At 40.6% G+C, this 16727-nt stretch overlaps 1 pseudogene; it reads right to left on the bottom strand.

Moving 5' to 3' along the window:
• Window positions 1-7832: 7832 nt before the first annotated feature.
• LOC145655527 (cytochrome P450 2K1-like) lies at window positions 7833-16110 on the bottom strand (annotated as a pseudogene).
• Window positions 16111-16727: the final 617 nt, after the last annotated feature.

Below are 16727 nucleotides of genomic sequence, written 5' to 3'. Positions count from 1 at the left end.
TTTGACATCCTAAGACGGCGGCTTCGTAGCTAGCAAGCTATAGCGCCAACTAGCTACTGAAACTCTGCATTTCCATACAATTATGTCGCTATTAACAAGATAGCGAAGATTAATTAGCTACTTTGTTTCATTCTTTGGAAAGGTGCCATTTATAGTGATATAGATGGCTACTTATGTGGTGTTGCTTAAACGTACAGGTTTGATGGTATAGATTGACTTTTGCTAGCTAATATAGAGCTAACTAGCGAGCTAATAGAAATAGCTAGCTAGCAGAAAACGTTCGCCATTAGCGATCACAAAACCAGGTACAACTAGGAAACTCATTGCGCTCCATTGGTTGCCCGAACAGTTACATTTCTAACAGTGATTTAATATCGGTACTTACTTAATACTTTTGTTGTTTTTATTAATTTAACTGGTGGAGTTTCTGTCAGCCACGACCCTCATGTTTCTCCAGTGGTGGTGTTCATCTCTGCCCATCTGAATTATTGCATTTAACTACTTGTTGTTTCACGTTGACCTTTTTTTTTTATTATCGGGGACACTGCGTGTATATAAGCAGATATGATTTCTTTTCCGCCATCTGTTTCCATCTTCTTGTTGTCCATGATTTTTCTTCAAAAGAGTGGACATATTCCAGTTAGCTAGACTCTCTCTTCAGATACCGTTTTAGACAGATAAACGTCGGCTGGCCCTAAATGATGGCTTTGGCTCAACGTCCACGATAAAGCGTCAAACTATTGGCTGTGGAAAAACAACCAGTTTAAGACAAGACATGCGGTGCGTAAAGATACGAAAGAGCTTAAACGTACCGCTTGTCTAAACAGACTTTTGGGGGATATGAATAAGCATAAAACGGACAAGTAAGACACATGAAAATGACCATTGCCAGAGTGAAGGACAACTGATATTCAAGTCAATTATATTTAAAGGTATTTCAACGCAGACGTCGCCCCTGTGTGGCGAACTGTGTTAACCCTGAGTGACCGTGTTAATAGAGTTATGGTTACTGCACAATATTTTATCTTTTTAACCTATCGTCCTTCTTTTTTAAACAAAGTAAAAGCGCATATGAAAAATCTACATATGCTTTCTACTTTATATATATAAATTATATTGGCTGTGGAACCAAAGTATTAATCAATCTTTTTTCTGGAAAGCCCAGTAATATGAAGGCAACCTAGCTTTAGGAGGCTCAGTGAATGTTTACTTTGCATTTCTTGACTGACAGGAGAGCATAATCTCTCCTGTCTTGGACAATAAAGCATTCGTGTGAGTATTACTGAAAAACACTAACCATAAGAGAAAAAAGCATATTTTTTTCAATTGTTGTGTCCTGTGTTCGTTTGGTGTGTGTGTGGGTGTGTGTGTGTGTGTATCCATAAGACAAGCTTCCACTGTTGACAGCATTTGACCTCACCCTCAACCACTCTCCTCCGACCCACAAAGCGGCCAATGTTCTGGACCTGATCTTCACCTGTACCACCACAACATCGGACATCAGTCACCCCCCTCCACCTCTCGGACCATCACTTTCTATCCTTCTCTCTCTCCCTTCCTTCTCTTTCCATCCTGTCCTCTCCAACATGTTCCTCCTTCCTCCATCACAATCTGCACTCCATAACTCCCTCTTCCCTTACTTCTACTGTTTTGTCCACCCTTCCTCACCCTGACTCTCTGTCTTCTCTCTCTTTGGATACAGTTACAAATTCTTTCATTTCTACACTCTCCTCGTTAATGAATCTTCTGTGCCCTCTCTCCTCTAGACTTGCTAAGTCCTCCCCACCTGCCCCCTGGCTAACAGAAACACTTCGCTGCCACAGGAGAGAACGAAGGACTGCAGAGAGGCGGTGGAGGAAATCTCACGTAGATTCAGACCTCAGCTCATACAAGTCTCTCCTTTCCAAGTTCTCACTGGAAGTAACATCTGCAAAGTCATCCTACTACAGAGAGAATTTCAAATCATCAGCATCTGATCCACGCAAGCTCTTCACTATTTTTTCTTCTCTCCTTAATCCTCCCCCTCCCCCTCCTTCCTCTTACTCTTACTCTGGAGGATTTTATCACCTTCTTTGAGGAGAAGGTTGCAGCAATCCGCCAGTCCTTTTCCTCTGTGCCCACTCTTCCAACCAACATATATTCCCCAACATCCAACTCTCTGACCTATTTTTCTCCTCTTTCCTCAGATTAAATTCTTCAACTCCTCACTTCCTGCAATCTGACTACATGTCTGCTGGATCCTCTGTTCCAGACAATCGCAAGAGATCTGCTTCCTTTCATCTCTTTCATCATCAACAACTCCTTATCTTCTGGATGCGTGCCTACTGCATTCAAAACCGCCAGGGTGGTACCAATCCTCAAGAAGGCCACACTTGACAGCTTCAGTGTTACCAACTACAGACTGGTATCACTTCTCTCTTTTCTCTCAAAAGCCCTTTAAAGCAGTTTATAATCAATTCTTTTTTTCACCCAGAACCAGCTGCATGATCCCAACCAGTCTGGCTACAAACCGGCACAGGTGACATGGAGAGGATCCACATCCAAACCATGTAGACTCTCCACTGGTGTTCCACAAGGCTCAGTATTAGGCCCCCTTCTCTTCTCTTTGTATACTCATTATCTTGGTGATGTAACATCTTCTCATGGTTTCTCCTACCACTGCTATGCTGATAACACTCAATTATTTCTTTCTTTTCCACCCTCTGACATGCAGGTCTCCAGATGTATCTCAGCATGTTTGACTGACATTGCGTCATGGATGATAGCCCACCACTTGAAGCTCAACCCCAGTAAAACCGAGCTTCTGTTCATCCCAGGTACTCCCAACCCTTACCATGACCTCACTGTTTCCTTTGAGAACTCCCTAGTATCACCATTCGAAGCTGCCTGTAGCCTGGGCGTAACTTTGGACAACCAGTTGTCGTTTTGAACTCGTTTCTAATCTAACCCGGTCTTGGAGATTCCTCCTTTGTAACATATGATGGATTCGACCCTTTCTCTCACAGGAAGCTACCCAGGTGCTTGTGCAGTCTCTTGTGATCTCAAAGCCAGACTACTGCAACTTGCTACTTGCTGGTCTTCCTCTAAGAGCCATCAAAGCTCTACAAGTTGTCCAGAATGCAGCAGCACGACTGGTCTTCAATCTTCCGAAGTTCACACATTACGCCACTGCTGCGCTTTCTTCACTGGCTTCCTGTAGCTGCACGCATCAGATTTAAAACCTTGATGCTTGCCTACAAAGCCAAAAATCGACCAGCCCCTTCATACATGAGGTCAATGGTCAAAGCCCAATCTATACCTCGAGTAATTCGAACCTCAAGTACGGCTCGGCTTGAAATACCTTGCTTCAGGTCTCATGGATGACAAGCATCGAGACTATTTTCTGTCTTGGCTCCAAGATGGTGGCATGAACTCCCACTTCCTGTCCGGACAGCAGAGTCCCTTGCAGTCTTCAAATGCAGACTGAAGACCCATCTATTTGCAGAATATTTAAAGGACAACTGACACTGCTCCCATATTGACTGACTAAATTAATACTTTTTGTAGGGTATTGTTTATGTTGTTTAACAAACTCTAGCACTTATTGTTTATAGCACTTATCATTGTTTAAGATAGACCTTATGTATTTTGTACTTCTAGTTATTAGCATTCATCCCTGTATTCTACAGTATTCTAGTTCATTGGTATGTCTGATTCTAAACTACTGTACTGTACTTGGATATATTCTATGAGTAAATGACAAAGCACTTTTGTAAGTTGCTCTGGATAAGAGCGTCTGCTAAATGCCGTAAATGTAAATGTGTGTGTGTGTGTGTGTGTGTGTGTGTGTGTGTGTGTGTGTGTGTGTGTTCCATTCTAGATCCACTTCTAGATTCCATTACAGAGTTTCATGTTTGCAGAAAATCAGGAGACAAGACTCTGCCCACCCTGAGGAGAAATAAAAGAGGGAAGAAGCTAGAGGAAGAGAGAGATGTTCTCTTGAGTTGTTTGTTAGCAGTGTTGATGGTTGGCTTAGTGTATGACTTTGCTTCCCATGTTGACTTTGCACTAGCAGTTTGTTTTTGCCGTTGTGTATTTGTATATGTTCCACTTTGTTCCCTTTGTTGTGTTTCACTGGTAAGTAGGAAGTGACTGCCATTTTGTTTGGGGGGTGGGTTTGCTCTGTGTTTTCCACGTAGTGTAGTTGTATGTGTATTTTTCTTTTGTCTGTTTAGGTTTAGTGAGTTATTTTGGCCTGTGTCACTCCTGACGTTATAATCCAGTGTTACACTGTCTCTTATATATATATATATATATATATATATATATATATATATATATATATATATATATATATATATATATATATATAAATATATAAATATCATACTGTCTATTGTACAATACACTGTATATCATTGAACTGTTTTGGTTTGTCGCTGTCTGACTTCATTTCCACCATTCCACTTGATTTGTGGTTTTTATCACATTTCCTCTTACGACCTGGAGCCTTAAATGTTGTCACAATTTTCATTAATAATTTTACAATAAGCATTTAATTATGCTTTAATTGGGGTGCATGTACATAAAGCTTCTCAATGCTTATCTAGGATTTGTTTGTCAGTGTTGTAGATGAGACAAAAATATCACCTTAGGTTAGCACTCATGCTTTGAGAAGCTTTAAGAATATAGGCCTAGATTTAGTAAAATTAAAGTTTAGTTAAGCCTCTTTTCCTGTAAACATTCTTTTAGTTACCTCAACACCACCTATTTTTCACACACATACTGTTAGCTTTAGTCTTTGAGCAAGTAGTATACTCTAGTATCTGAAACAACAGAAAGGACAAAACAATATGAGCTGAAAACAGAAGAAAATGGAAATATAATGCTCTGTAAGTGTATGTAGCATTTAATATGAGAGTGCGCTGACCAAACATGCTGCAATGAACAGGTGATGCCTTTAGGATGTGCAGATTGTGGGGACATTCTGTTTCATGAATTCTAATGGTTTTTTTTAAATACCTAAATTGTTATTACTTTTCTATCATTACTTTTGCACTGTTAGAATAGATCTGTATATATCTATGATAAACTGTGGACCTCCGTAATAGGCATGCTACAGCCCTAGCTACAAAATCTAGATAATTTTCTGGTGTCAGATGATCTAATCTGGTCAATGATGGTCAAGATAGTTGAAAAGCTGGACATCCAGGCAATAGATGTACTTTATGCTATTAAATCATCTGATTAAACTGGTAGACTAGCAAAAGCTACGTTTTGTTTCAGGTTTGATGGTTTAGCCACAATTTCCAACTGGACAGCAGGTCCAGCAGCATAAACAACTTGACCAAGCTATTCAACCAGTATGATTGAGCAGTTGGGTCATACTGGTCAAATCTCAATCTGATTATACTGGGCAACCAGTTTGGTCATTGGTTATGCTGGCCAACTATCTTGTTCTTATCTTATCTGAAGTGTAATGCTTATAGATACATACAAAACACTCTTAATTGTAGGTATTTATCCAGAAACCAGAGTTGTATTATGCAGCATCTCTTTAGATTGAATACTATTCTGTAAAATAGTAGGCAGGTATTTAGACAGAACCTGAATTGTGTTAAATGGGATTTATATCAGCGTTTGTAAGGCTGCGATATGTACAACCTAGCATAAATAAATACGATAGAATGTATAGCACGAATAGCCAGCCATGATAAAACCATGGTAACCTAAAAACGTACTTTTCACTTGGTTGTTGTTGCTTCCCGCTGGTCTCATTGAAGTCCAATCGCCTCTGTGTCCTCTGGAAACAGCACTTCTGTTGTGTTGGGAATGGATTTGAAGCATTTTTGAAGTTGCATGTGTTTTCTGAATTTGCACCGGGTTGTGTTGTCATTTTGATGAATGTGCTTTATGTATTTGCATTGCGTTTGTGAAATGTATCGCAAGTGTTGTCATTTTGATGAATGTGCTTTATGTATTTGCAGCACGATGGGTCTTCCCTGCAACCGTAGTGGGTGTGGAGTGTGAATCAAGCTCCAACTTTGCTAAAATGAAAATGTAAATAAAACATTTTCTCTCTTGCACTTTATGTATGTTCTTTAGAAAGGCTCTTCGTTCGGCTCTACATTCCTTCACTTACACACAACCCCACACCTGTTCCACCTTCTAGCTTGCCAAATGAGAGTAGGGAGGATTGGGAACTTTCTGCTCACCTACCCGACAGGCAAACCTAAAAGCCACCCTGAAATCATGTGATGAGCGACCCCAGCCCTTAAATTCTGACTCGAGATACCCTAACACAAAATCGATTCCGGTTGAGTCTAAAATGAGAAACTCCAAAACCAGTGGCAATGCTTAACAAGTGCCTTTGACCTTGCTATTCAACCATGCCATCTGATGGACAGCAGTGGGGAAGTCATTTTACATTCTCAAAACCTAACCCCAACAACATATACAATGTGTCATCGCAGTGCTATTGAAAATCTTGAGATTATGAGTGAGTGAGCTCTCATAGAGCTCCTAAAATGATCCAGTTCAAGGGTGAACTGTGACCTGATCCTGAACTCAACTCAACAAACAGGTAACGGGGTCAGCATGGTCTACTTTGATGCCAGTTCGCTGTGTGTTATCATACTACCTGACCACAGAATGACATTTAGGCAAATCCAGTCTAGTTCAATGATTATTTAGGACACACTTCCCTTTCAGGAGTCCCAGTTTAGTGTTCCAAAATCCATGGCATTTCCCTTTTGGCTCTATTTAGTTGTTAATCAATTTTTTTTTCTCTTTCTAGTTTTGTGGTAGCTTGGTGGTTAAGGTAGTTGACTTGTAATCAGAAGATTGTGGTTTCAAGCACCACTGCTGCCAGGTTGCCACTGATGGGCCCCTGAGCAAGACCCTTAACCTTCAGTTGCTCAAGTTGTACTCAGTCATAATTGTAAGTTGCTTTGGATAGAAGCATCTGCAAATGTTATTTGTGGTTTTTCTACAACAATTACTATACCTATAGCTTCATTTTAGTTGGTTCCATATACTCAAGCCCTGTTTATTTACTATATATGTTTATTAACATTTAATTTACCATATAATGCAGGATTCACTTTCATTTTTATAATCCCTGCATACGTGATTAGGACTCTGACTAACCATAACCTGAGTGAGACTGAATTAATATAAAGCTTTTTTTAAAGTAATTACACTTCAATTATAATTAACATATTTCCCTACATTTAGCATGGTGCCCTGGTTAAAGGTATTTTGACAAATTTAAAACATACATTGCTACTATTTCAATCCACTAACAAAAAACTTGATCATCTTAGGGAGGACAAGATGCAACAATTTCTATCAAATGTTTCCAGATGATGAGAGTGTTTACAGTGAAATGCATCATACCTTGTGCAGTAGAAATATTAGACTTTATTTGAAGATTATGGCAAAACAGAGGCAGACTTCCCATGTTGTTCATATGTGTCACACTACTGTCAGATGAAACATTTGTAATAATGTATATACGAATTATACTGAGGGATGACTATGAACTTGACTTGGCATGAAAAACTAAAAGCACTGTTAATATTTACTGTAAATTATTAAGGTTCATTCACATATAAGAAATCATACATTTATTATAAAACTGAATGTTACTCAGCAATATGAATGATGAGGGTTTAATTTTAGGTGCCAAGTGTTGGGGCAGATAAGTGAGTTACATGTGAATGTGTTGGTCACGTGTGATGAACTTTGAAATCCAGGTTGCACCAGTGCCTGTGAATTTTTAAATAGTATTTTGCCAATATTATTCCAACCTTGAATGTAAATACTACCCTTACATGTTAAAAGTGAATGGATTATGCCAAGTAGTTTACTGCGCTGAGCTTATGGGGAGAGGGGTCAACGTGAAGCCCACAGCTGGCATGAGGTCCAACTGTTCCTCAGACACGCCAGGTGGAGGAGTGAAACGAAAGTGCTGCAGAAGAGTGGCGAAGAAGAGGAACAGCTCCATCCTGGCCAGACTCTCTCCCAGACACACCCTACGCCCTTAACAGACACACAGACAGACATTTAAAGTACAACATGAAATCTGGAGCACCAGATCAATGACAGAAAATGATTTCAGTGCACCTCCACAGAAGGGCATGAAGGCATCTCTCTTAATGAAGTGTCCCTACTCATCGAGGAAGTGTCCTGGATTAAAAGTGTAAGGGCTCTCCCACTCATTCTCATCCTTCAACACGGATGTCAAAAGAGCAAATACACAGGTTCCCTGCAAAGAATCACAGTTTTAGCTTAAGCAGGAAGCTAGTGACAGCTTTCTCTGGTATGACAACAGTGCAAAATTTAAATTTACGCAGCCATTTTGTCATGTCTTTGTTATATTTATAAACCAGCCAGTTTCAGCTCTCAGTCTCCTACGTACATTTAATAATTTTATCCTATGCATGCTTTTGTTGTATTGCTTTTAGACTCTTCTCAGTTAATCTAACAGCCTGACCTTCTTGATGAAGAAGCCTTGGAAGTTAATATCACAGGTAGTGGTGTGAGGGAGACTCATGGGTACTATGTCTGCCAGTCTCTGTGTCTCATGGATGACTGCATCTGTGTAAGGCAGGTTCTTGTGGTCATCCAGCACTGGCTGGCGGCCTCCAACCACCCTGTCAATCTCCTGTTGTACCTGATCTGGAGCACAACAGAAGATATTGTCTCGTGTTTTTAAGAAGACAAAAGCAATCAACTCTTTCAATATTACAATATAAACAAATACAAGAAGCAACCATGGTAAACCCTCAAACACCATCAAGCACCTCTTTGTCTTCCTCATTGGAGAAATGTCTTGGACACTGGATATTCACATTGCAGTTGGAATTCTTACCTTGTATGTGGGGGTACTTGGCCATTAAGCAGAATGCCCCAGTGGAGCGTTGTGCTGGTTGTCTCAGTACCAGCAGCAAACAGGTTGGAAACAGTTTGAAGGAGATTCTGTGCATGGAACAATGAGTTCTTTTTTCCAGCCTCCTAACCAATAATCAGAAGGGATCAATTAGTCAGCCAACATAAGAGACCACTTTCTTCCATCAGAGTACAACTGAGTAATACCAGGGATCATATAGAGAGATGTTTGAAAACCATCAAACCACTGGCTTTTTCCATACCAAGCCTAATCAGCTGGCCTAACAGTGAACCAATTCAACAAGCATGAAAAGGTTTTCTTAAGAAGTCCCATTTTATTTATATTTTTAAGGAACCAGTTTTGCTGTGCTAAAACCTATAAAGAAGCTTAAAATCATAAGGTTCCATTTATGCTTGCCAACTTAAGCCATTGTTTCATCCATGTTCATTTGTATGGTGGCCAGGAAGACCCAACATGCTGCAACTACATTAAACACATTCATCAAAACACATGTGCTACATTTCAGAAATGCAATGCAAATTCATGAATGTTATACAAATTCCAAAAACATTTTATTCAAAATGACAACATATGCTACATTTCAGAAATGCAGTGCAAATTCAAAAAACACATGCAACTTCAGAAATGCTACAAATCCAGTCACAACACAATGAAAGTGTTGTTTCAGGGGGACACAAAAAGGGGTTATTCAACCAAACAGCCAGTGAAAAGTAATTTATATTTGTGATTTCCAAAGTTTTGTCACTGGTGGTACAGAATGAACAATTGGCCTATTTGTGCTTTGCATTCTTGCACATGTTTGGTTGTAAAGAATGCAGCCTTAAAGAACACTGATAAAACAAAATCCCAACTAACAGAAATATAAACCTGATCCTGCCAGTTAATAACTAGCTAGATGCATTCAGAGTGTGTTACTATTTTAAACTCCAGTTCAGCCTAAAGAGATTCTGTCGAATACAACTAGGTTTCTGTCCATATACCTACTTTTAGAGCGTTATTGATTTCAAACCATATTTTGTATGTATGTAAAAACAACACACTTGAGATTAACTAGTAAGAATAAGACAATTGACAAGATGGTCACTGTAGCAGACCAGTTAAACTATCAAACCTGAACAAAAACATAGTGTATCCTGTAAATTAGTAACACACTCTGAAGGTAGCTAGCTAGCTAGCTAACTAACTACGTATTAAGCCAGAAACATAGTCGCGTTAAATGGGATTTTTTTTTTCATCAGCGTTCTTTAAAGCTGCATTACAACCTAGCAGAATTAAATATGCAAAACTGCTGAGCATGAATAGATCAGTTGTTCATTCTGTATCAACATAATCCATAACAAACGATATAACCATGGTAATCACAAATATAAATATTTTTCATTAGCTACTCGGTCACCACTGGTCTCATAGGAGTCCATTCCCTCTCCGTGTCCTCAGAAACATGTCCGTCGTGTTGTAGCTGTTATTTGCAGGGTTTCTGAAGTTGCATGCGTTTTTTGAATTTGCATCACGTTTCATTTGCAGCACAGTGGGTCTTCACATTCATCGTACATTTGTGTTATTTTTAATTTTATTTTCTGCAATCTGAACAGTGTTACATTTAACTTTCCACTGAATTAAGAGAGTCAATCAAGGACACTCTGCCAATTGTAAACGCAATGTGTATAAATACTGCTATTATCAATGTTTAAACACCAGTTAAAGAGGTGTATACCAAGCTTGAAACAGGTGTTTGACAGTTCATGACTGAACTTGCTTTGGAGCAAGGGAAAGACATTCCTGTCTCCCATGAATATTGCCCCTATCTGTATTGTGAATTGTGTGATTTTTGTGTGCTTGTTTTTGTCCCACACAGAGCATCACGCACACATGGACAATGTTCCAGGCTGCTGGAACTGTCCAAATGCCCCATAATAAGAAGTGATAACGGCCTTTTGAAAGCCAACTTTGATGTTGTCATTCTTGTGACATAGCGAACAGGGAATTCCTTTACACAGTGTGACAATCAGGCTTCCCACACTCATAGAGCTCCTTGTGCAAGTATAGTCAATTAAGCAAAACATGTTAATTTTGTTAGTCTTTCCACTACTGCTTCCACTTACTGTAGTACTAGCAATTAAACTTCACATCTAGTAGTTCTCTAGGTAATGCTGTCAGTTATTAGGGATCCCTGTATGACCTTTATTCTCATTTATCCTGTCTGTTTTTAAAAATGATATTACCTATATGAATCAATACATTAATTCCTTTAGAATTGGTGATTAGTTGCTAAACATCCTATCGATTGTTGATCAAACTCAAAATCTCCCACTGAGATGCAAACGAGAGTTTTCTGTTTCACCATTTGGCAGCCAGATAGTGCTACTGAAGCACTTTGAATTGCCACAGTATATGAAAAGTGCTATATAAATTAACTTAAGTTGCCTACTGATTAAAGGTCAGATTGAGTCGTCTTCTAGTTAGTCCTGTAGATTACTTTTGTTTTCTAAACAAATATTCTCATTTGTTTTATCTGGTTTCTCTCTTTATTCCCTCTATTCTTCAATGTATTATACACTATGCGATTGCTGATTAGTTCAACGTTCCATTAGCTGTCAAGTTTGTGGCTTCACTGGTGGCATTTCTAACCTGTGGTGGATGATCACGAGTTAGACAACTTGCGACTTCCAGTTGAGACTGATTAAAATATTTCCATATGCGATGGTGCCCCATTAATTTACTATAACTATAACAAATTTGATGAGTGCAGAATTATAAATTAGGAGTTCATACCACTACAGAGGTCATATGGATACTCCAAAATATGAGTGGTTGTATATGCACTATGTACAAGATAAAACTTGACACATTAAGCATTTCTGTATACAGCACAAGAAGGACATACCACGTTTTGTTTGCATGCTAGAAAACAGTCAATAAAGCCTCTGCACTCCTGAGGGTTCAGGGTCTCCTGGAGGCTGTGCACAAGCTGCATTATATCCTTCAGAGTTTTTTCACAGTTTGCCATGATAATTTTCCAGTCCTTTAGCCAGAGCCGAAGCCAGGGGAACATATTGTAAAGCTACAAACACACAGATTAACATTTTGTTATGTGCCTCCTACATTTATCCATACATCATCCTATCTTTGTGTCTCTTGCTTATTCAAAAACATAGCAGGGTACCTGTATAGAAGCTGAACCAGTGATCCTGATATTCTCATTGCTTCGGTTTACCATGTTTTGGAACCGAGGATCACTGTATTCAAACCTGCTTCCATATACAATGGCTGAGGTGATATTTGAGGCATTTATTCAATAACCAATAACAGGATGTTAAATGTTCCCATATATTACATTTTGGATAAATGGATAATTACATTATGGATAATTTGGATAATTACATTTTTGGCTCAACTACAAAAAATAGTTACTTCTGGTAAGAGTAAAATAGAAAATATATACTTATGTCTCTTACCCTTAAAGTTCTCCACCACTTCCCTCAAATTCCACATCTCTTCTATGATTCTCTCTTCACTCCCTCTCTTGCCCTGCCCAAAGTCCTGCAGGGTGCTAAGGGCAAAGCGCCTCATCTCTTTCCAGTTCTCACCATTAGAAAACAGAATTCCTTGATCATAAACAGAAATCATTAAACCTTTGTTGTTAAACAGCTAAATGTCAGCGAAATGCCATAAATGTAAATGTAAACACAAAATGCAGAATGGTTTTTCATCTTAACTGTGAGACAACTGCATGTTTTTACAATATTTATATAAAACAGGTATTCATGATGAAACACACATTGGGAAACTGCTTATGATCTATTCCAGTGCAAAACCAAATTATAACCATGATTAATAAGGAAAATAACATAAAATAATAATTGTCTTCAGAAAATGGCCTTTTATGAAGAACATTGCTGGCCTGGCTTCCCTCTGGCTGTTTCACAACGGTTTCCCCTTTTCTCCTAATTCTTCTCTTACACTTTAGTCATGCTCTTTCACCATGAATCTTGTTTTATTAATGTTTCCCTTGTTGGTGTCACTCTGGGTGACTTCTCCTTCAGGATATAAACACCTCCCCTGCCCTTCTTTTGGAAAATCTGATCACACCTCCATCCTTATCCTGCCTGCATACAGACAAAACTCAAACAGGAAAAAAGGTTTTCTGATCAGTCTATCAATGGAGTGCAGAGGCCACCTTCACACTTCAGGACTGCTTTGAAACCACAGACTGGTGGATATTTTGTGACACAGCTGGCACTAACATCAATGAATTCTCAGACATATGTGGAATAGACTTTGCATGATCACTGACTACAAAGGAAGTTGGTACTGTGATAGGGGGGTTGACCTCCTCACTTGCAGAGAAGCTAAATGTTCATTATGCTCGGTTTGAGGAAAACATCCCCCTTGCTGCAAAACTCCCAGTAGATCAGGAGAGCTTTGTGTCTGAGGAGGTCAGATCCTTTAAGGCAGTTAACCCACGCAAGGTACCTGGTCCACAATTGGATACTGGACTACCTGATATGCAGACCCAAGGTGGGGAAAGTAGAAAACAGCTTCTCTTCAACACTGACTCTAAACACAGGGGCTCCACAGGGTTGTGTGCTCAGCCCCCTCCTGTACTCCCCATTTACACATGACTGTGTAGCCAAACACACATCTAACATCATCTTCAAGTTTGCTGATAGCACAACCATCCTAGGCCTCATCACAAGGGGAGACAAGTCAACCTACAGAGACAAGGTTAGTGCTCCAGCTCAATGTCAGTAAAATGAAGGAGATGATTGTGGACTACAGGAAGCTGCATTTGGGTGGTCACTCTCGCCTATACATCAACGTATCCCAAGGGGAAAGAGTCGGTTGAGTTTTTCGGTATACACCTCACAGATGACCTCACCTGGTTCAACCACACCAACACACTGGTGAGATCAGCCCAACAGCACCTCTTCTTTCTGTGAAGGTTCAGGAGGTTTGGCCTGCCGCCTGACATTTTCACCACCTTTTATAGATCTAAAACAGAGAGCAAACCCACAGGTTGCATCACTGTCTGGTACTGCAGCTGCACTGCAAGTGACTGAAGGTCCTCCAGAGAGTAGTGAGGACTGCAGAATCCATCATAGGCCACAAACCTCCAGCCTTACAGGATAGCCATCAGTCCTGCTGCTTGGGGAAAATGAAAATGATGCAGCTAGACAGTAGCCACCCAGCACACAGCCTGCTCACTGTGTGTCACAGGCATCGCAGTTCCCACGGCGACATATTTACGTGCTTGGTTTGGTTTCTGTCCCTGGTATACTTGGCTCGGTTTTGTCAAGCTCTTGTTTTGGTTTCGTTCTGTTCCACCCCCGAGCCTGTATCCCCAGCTGTAATTATGTTCACCCGTGTCTGGTAATGTTTATCTGGATCTTCATCAGTCTTGGTTATTTAAGCCCTGTTTTGCTTTCCAGTTTGTCGGTTATTTTGGTTTGCCAGTTGTGTTTAGATTTGGTGTTGCTGTTGCTGTCATTGTCTCTGTTACTTCCTAGTTAGTTTCCTGAAGTCTACCTCATTCTGTGCTGATGAACAGTTTCTACCCTCCTATAAGGCTCTTAAACAGGATGTGAAACAGTTAGTCCTTAGTATTAGTTCTTGGCAGCACACCACTACTTGAACATTTCCACATAGTCACTATTAACATACAGGGTGTAGTTTATCTACAGATTACCCTGGGCTAATATATTCAATAGCAGGAGGCTCCTTATTAGGACTCTTCTGAAGTCTAGTCACCATCTATTCTGAAAAAAATCAAAACAAAAAAGTAAATAAATAATGAATGAAAAACAAATAATTTACCTAATTAAAATTTAAATAGTACCATGATCAACTCACACACACATTCCATCATCTAAATTGGCTGAATAAGGTTTTCTGAATCCTTGGCTGAAGTCATAGAATATGGGACTGATGTCTCTTGTCTCCAAATTCTTCTGCATGATTCACCAGTGCTTGTTTGACAGTTTGATATCCTGTCAGGACAACTACTTTCTTTGGACCAAAATACACAGTGAATATGGATCCATATTGTTTTGACATCTGCAAACACAAATTGGATGGATAAAAAGTTTTCTGTTAATACAATGTACTCTATACAATGGGTTGATGGATTTTTTTGAATTTTAAGTAAAGACACTGCCATATTTATTTATTTAGTTAGGGTTTCAGAAGTAATAATCACATTGTTGAACTTGTGACTTTATGAGTCAAGACTGATTTAACATAGTCCTTAAATAATAATTAATTCATTAATTTTCCCTGCTAATCAGAGTGGTGCGGTAACGTGCGGTGGCCCGAGTGCCGTAGGGGGAGCGGCAGGACGCACAGACTCCTCCGACTGGGACGAACATTTATTCACATTTAACATGAAACACTAACGGCACTCACAAGAATCACTCACGACTGATACAAACAAGAAACGATTAACATTAAACACATACGGTGAACACTAATACAGTGAACATTGACTATGTTACAGCACACGTTACAGAATAACCAACCGCTACAGCACGCACTCTCCCTCGACAAAAAAAGTAATTCCTAGCGGGGGGTGCATGAACATCCTCTGCACCTCTGCCTGGATCCCAGGATATTGGGGAGAGGACCGTTGTCTGCGTCTTCTCCGGAGGTAGAGGGGAACAGCCCCAGGAATTTCTTGGGGGGGGCCTCAGGCGGTTGAGCCCGGGCCAGGGAGGACCGAGGGGCACCACAACCACCAGAAAGAGGGCGGTTGGGTGGAGCCAGCGGGATCTCCCAAGACCCTTCTCCTCAGCTGACTCGCCAGCGAAACTGGAAAGGTCTGCCCAAAGCCTCAGAGGCAACCCGCCTCTGGGACGCTCTTAGAGCGGCGGGAAAGAGGAGGACCGTTTAGGGATGTCTGGAACCGGGGCGGACGTGCACCCCCGCGTGTCCGCTGAGGCCTCGGACACGTCAAGGAGCCTGCGGGGACGGCGGGCGCCACGTCACAGCGCCTTGTGTTTGTGTGTTGGTGCTATTGTGTGTTTCTGTTTGCGCCTTTTGTGTTTACAGGCGCAACGTGTGGTGGAGTGTACCGGACTGCCCCGAGAGAGGCAGGGAAGCTGCCTTTCTCTCTCTCCCCGCGAGGTCTCTCTTGCTGGCGGCACCTGGCCCGCCTGGGCGCCGGGCACTGCCATGCTGTGTTTGTGTGTACGTGTACACGGTACCTGGAGGTTCACGTTCATTGGACGGATGCGTCGTGATCCGCGCCCCTTGGGAGGGGGTTCTGTCACGGAACGCTCGCCTCCCGCGATTCACGTGGTTCGACCCGCCATGTGCAGTGGGAGGACTGTCTTGTCTGTAACCACACCTGCACCTCGTATATACACCTGCACCTTAATGTATATAAATGCGTGTTAAAGTGTGCAGGATGTTGGTTATTGTTGGCGTAATGTCTGAATGTAATGTGTTTGTTAGATGTATTCTTGTGTATCGTGTTTGTTTAACTTTAACCATTTCATGTTCCTTGTTTGTGATAAGCGTGCCATTGTGTCGTTTGTTAATAAATGTTCGTCCCAGTCGGTAGAGTCTGTGCATCCTGCCCCTCGCCCTACGGCACTCGGGCCGCCGCACCTTACAGGTGCCCCAAGTAATCTTATCATTTTTGATTGCCAATTTATTGAGGTGATCATAACACTATATTTGTGACAATAGCTGTTGTAAAAAATGCTATATACCAACTAGCTAGCTATCTTCTCCGTAAACTAGCTACTGTTAGCTCACACCTACGTTCCATGCAAACATTATTGTAAAAAGTAGAAAAATGAACATTATGAAAACTATTCCAGTGTTTAATTAATAT

Source organism: Electrophorus electricus, unplaced genomic scaffold, assembly GCF_041902795.1.
Source record: "Electrophorus electricus isolate QZ-2024a unplaced genomic scaffold, ASM4190279v1 Scaffold27, whole genome shotgun sequence".
Classification (NCBI taxonomy): domain Eukaryota; kingdom Metazoa; phylum Chordata; class Actinopteri; order Gymnotiformes; family Gymnotidae; genus Electrophorus; species Electrophorus electricus.
This window is presented reverse-complemented; position numbering and strand designations above follow the sequence as displayed.